Consider the following 5091-nt stretch of genomic DNA (forward strand, 5'->3'; position numbering starts at 1 on the left):
GAGGCTTAGGAACTGCTGGGACAACTTTAAATATACTAACACTCAAATCATAGGGGGGCTAGAAGGAGAAGAGGAAGAGCGGGAAATTGAAAGCTCATGTGAAAAAATAATGAAGGAAAACTCTCCGAATTTGATGAAGGAAATAGGCATACAAGTCCAGGAAGCACAGAGCGTCCCAAACAAGCTATACCCAACAAGGACCACACCAAAACAAATAATAAAAATACCAAATATTTAAGGTGAAGGGATAATCTTTTGTGTGTGTGTGTGTGTACACACTTAGTTTTATTGTAACAAAGCAACTTGTATGCTGGGGGAGGGGGGTGCTGGGTGGAGGGGAGCAAAGGGGAAAAAGTTGGAACTGTTGTAACAATATAATCAATAAAATATACTAAAAAAAAACTTGTACACCTTTAATGTTTAAAACTGAGCATCATCTCTCCTTTCCAGTGAAACAAAAAGAAACTTTAAAAATAAACAAGAACAAAATTACAATAGAGAATATCAATTCCAAATAAGAGCCTACAAGTTCTGCTGATTCTCCCATCGAGTGGCAGGGCTCAAGTCATCATCAGGAGAGAGTTTTATTTTAAAAGTGTCATCCTCAGTTGCAAGGATGTCTGTTAAATATCACAATTAAAGATGCCAAAGGAGAAGCTGTGTTGTCAAAATGCCCACTTAACCCACCCAAACATCTCAAACCCAGCCTTTGCTGACCTTCTATACCATCCCTTTTTAAAAGTTTCTTTTCTTTTTTTAAACAAGAGAAAGTAGACAGATACATATTGGTAAATGCTAACTGTTCATATTCACATAGAGACACAGTGCGATCTCTGAGCCCAATATACAGAGAAAGGAAGAAAAAAGCTAGAATTCTATGCAGTACTACAGAGGGGCCTAGCACCCTCCAGCTTCCAGCAGAGCTAAGGAAGCACAAAGTTTGTTTTTTTTCCACAGAGCACGGTAGTGTTGATTCCATATTTTTTGTCAAGAAAGGAAAGGATAAAAATGAATTTGGAACAGAAAGGGGCCAAGATTCTTTTCCCACTGTATTCTGCTCAAGATATATCCCCCCTCAAATAAAGAGAGAACCATGGTGTAAAGGAGAGAAAAGAGACCTCAAAAACAGAGAGACTGAGCACAAGAGGAGGAAAAACAAACAACAACAACAACAAAAAGACTGCAACTTGCTCCCAGGGACTGGATAAAATTAAATAAGAAGGTTGGAATCCATCAGTGTTCCATTAGTCATCTTCTACTTCATCTTCCTCTCCTTCCTCCCCCTCATCATCATCTTCATCTTCTTCACCTTCATTATCATCCTCTTCTTCATCAATATCTTCCAACCCTTCTTCTTCTTCATCACCACCATCATCTTATTCTCCTTCCCCCTCTTCATCATCCATATCAGGGACTGTAATGGATTTGGCCAAATATCATCTTTGATGACTTCTCCTAACTCATCTGCACCTGCATCAGAATAGTCAGTAAACCAGGTAAAAAAGCTCTCTGGTTCCTCATGCTGCCTCTTTCTGCTGGCTTTATTCTGTGTTTGACTTGAATATTTCATCAAATCCTTTCCAGATTTCCATTTGATTTTAGTGGACTTGGAAGATGGATCACAACTCTCATTCAGATGAAATTCTTTGGAGAAAAGTTTATTTTCGAAGTAAGGATTTTCATCAGAATAAAAATCTATTCTTTAAGCTGATTTAATATCTTCAAATTCTGTCACTTCAACTCTTGTCAAATAATGCAGTGCCTCTTCATCCTCTTCCCCAAGCAGGGCAGACACTTGTGGATGGTTGACAAATGTTACCCCAAAATTTGGGATTTTGGTGATCAATTCTGACCTCTTCTGAAAAAATGGTTGGCGGAGTTTGTTATATTTCTGTTCTACTTTCAAAATCTTCTCACTGGTTTGTTCATTAAGTCTGTCTATTTAATTTTGTACTTCATCAATATGTTCAATTGCTTCTTGCTGTTCTTTTTCTTCCTTTCGGAAGACGTGAGAGGTTGATTTCTTGGGCTTGGGGGCTGGAGGAGGTCTCGGTTTCTTCATCTGGGGTGAGAGCAAAGACTGGTGCTTTGGGGCCATGCTGTGAGATGAAGGGAGAATCTTAAAGGCAGCATGAAAAAAGTAGAGGGTTACCTACAGAGGGGTGCCTATAAGACTCTCAGCTGATTTCTCAAACTTTGCCAGCAAGAAGGGACTGGCAGGAAATATTCAATGTGATGAAAAGCAAGGAATTACAACCAAGATTACTCTATCCAGCAAAGCTATCATTTGGAATGGAAGGGCAGATGAACTGTTTCCCAGACAAGGTAAGGCTAAAAGAGTTCATCATTACCAAGCCATTATTATATGAAATGTCAAAGGGACTTACTTAAGAAAAAGAATATCAAAATTATGAACATTAAAAGAACAACAAACTCACAGCTATCAACAACTGAATATAAAAAGTAAAAACAAAATCCAACTAAGCAAACAAGAATAGGAACAGAATCATAGGTATGGGGATCATTTGGAAGGTTATCAGCTGGGAGGGGGAAGGGGGTGAAATGGTGCAGGGATTAAGAAGCATAATTGGTTGCTACAAAATAGACAGAAGGAAGTTAAGAAAAGTATAGCAAAGGGTGAAGCCAAATAACTTATATGCACAACCCATGGACATCAACTAAAGAGGGTGGGATTTTAGAGGGAAGGGGGGTAATGGGCAGAGGGATGCAAAGGCAAAAATTTTAGGACTACTGTAACAACATAATAAAATACACTTAAAAGATTATATGCACCCCTATGTCTATGGCAGCATTATTTACAATAGCCAGTATATGGAAGCAGCCCAAGTGCTCATCAATAGATGAGTGGATAAAAAAGTGGTGGTGTATATAAACCATGGAATATTACTTAGCCATTAAAAAAAGAATGAAACCCTATCATTTGCAATAGCATGCATGGGCCTAGATGGTATTATGCTAAGTGAAATAATACAGAGAAAGAATAATCTCACATTATTTCACCTATAAGTGGAAAATAAAGAATAATACAAATGAACAAAGAGAGCAGAAACAGACTCATAGATACAGAGAACAGACTGATGGTTGTCAGAACAGAAGGGGGTTGAGTGATGAGTGAGAAAGTTGAAGGAATTGAGAAGTACGTATTTGTAGTTACAAAACAGTCATGAGAATATAAAGTACAGCATAAGAAATATAGTCAATAACATTGTAATAACGAGGTATGGGACCACATGGGTACTGGAAATATCAGAAGGAATACATTGTAAAGTGTATGATTGTCTAACCACTATGCTATATACATGAACCCAATACAAAATAATATTGAATGTGAACTGTAATTAGAAAAAATTAAAATATGATTTAAAAAGTGAAAAAATATAAAAGCTGGAAAGGAAAAGGCAACATTTTTGATATTATTCTATGATATACTTGAATACTTAGAAAAAAACCGGGTAGTTAATTTAAAAATACAGCAAATAATAAGATAGTTTAGACAGACTTCTCAGAACAACCTTAATATACAAAACTGAGGAACTTTTTTTATGTACAAATAACCATTTATAATATATGAGTATAATGAAAGAATTCCCCTTTTTTCTCTAAATTTTATTTTTTGGTTTTTCAATTACAGTTGTCCCATTTTCCCCCATTGCTCCCCCCCCACCCAGCCCATCCCTTCTCCCACAATCATATCCCTCCCCATTGTCCATGTCCATGAGTCATTTGTACATGTTCGTTGACTAAACCCTTCCCTTATTCCCCTTATCTCCCTCCCCCTCCCCCCATTGACTTATTCTGCTCCTTGTCCTACTTAGTTCTTTTTTTTTTATGTTGTTCTTTACTTTCCTGTATTAGGTGATATCATATGGTATTTTTCTTTCTTTGCCTGGCTTATTTCACTAAGCATAATTCCCTCTAGTTCCATCCATGTTGTTGCAAATGGCAGGAGTTTCTTCTTTCTCTCTGCTGCATAGTGTTCCATTGTGTAAATGTACCACTGTTTTTTGATACACTCATCTACAGATGGACACTTAGGCTGTTTCCAGCACTTAGCTATTGTAAACAGTGCTGCTATGAACATAAGGATGCATAAGTTCTTTTGAATTAGGGTTTTAGGACTTCTTGGGTATAATTCTAGCAGTGGAATCACTGGTTCAAAAGGCAGTTCCATTTTTAGTTTTTTGAGGTAATTCCATACTGTTTTCCACAGTGGCTGCACCAGTCTGCATTCCCTCCAACAGTGCAGTAGGGTTCCCGTTTCTCCACATCCTCGCCAGCACTTGTTGTTTGTTGATTTGTTGATGAATGCCATTCTGACAGGTGTAAAGTGGTATCTCATTGTGGTTTTTATTTGCATCTCTCTGATGGCCAATGATGTTGAGCATTTTCTCATGTGTCTATGGACCTTCTGTATGTCCTCTTCAGAGAAGTGTTTGTTCAAGTCCTTTGCCCATTTTTTAATTGGGTTGTTTGTTTTCTTGATGTTGAGTCATATAAGCTCTTTTTTAAATGTAACAAAAATTATAAAAGACTTAGGAATAAATTTATCAGTGGCATGCAAGATCTTGTTTTAACATTAAAATTTTCTTCAGTCATAGTTTACATTCAGTATTATTCTGTATTAGTTTCAGATTTACAGCAAAGTGATTAGAAACTCGTGTAACTTACAGAGTAGTCCTCCTGCCATTTCAAGTATCCACCTGTCTGCATACATATTTACCACAATATTATTGACTATATTTCCTATTCTGCAATGTACATCCCTTTTATTAGTCTGTAACTAACAATTTGTACTTTTTAATCGTTTCAACTTTTTCACCCAATTCCCCCAGTACTCCTCCCCACTGACATCTCTCCATCTGTTTTCTGTATCTGTGAATAGGTTTTTGTTTTGTAGGAACATGCAAGATCTTTTTGGAGGAAGCTTGAAACACTAGGAATGATCTAGCTGGAGACTTGAACAAATGAAAAACCCACACCATATTCTTGGTTTTGAACACTCAACTCATCATAAAAATATGGAATTGACAAATTTGATATGCTCTAAATGAAGATACCTTATAGGAACTG

General features: G+C 37.0%; 1 pseudogene; it reads right to left on the reverse strand.

Annotated features, from left to right (window-relative positions):
* Window positions 1-1244: 1244 nt before the first annotated feature.
* LOC149990765 (protein SET-like) lies at window positions 1245-2098 on the reverse strand (annotated as a pseudogene).
* Window positions 2099-5091: the final 2993 nt, after the last annotated feature.

The sequence above is a fragment of the Furipterus horrens genome, unplaced genomic scaffold (assembly GCF_987537825.1).
Source record: "Furipterus horrens unplaced genomic scaffold, mFurHor1.1.pri manual_scaffold_17, whole genome shotgun sequence".
NCBI classification, from domain to species: Eukaryota; Metazoa; Chordata; class Mammalia; order Chiroptera; family Furipteridae; genus Furipterus; species Furipterus horrens.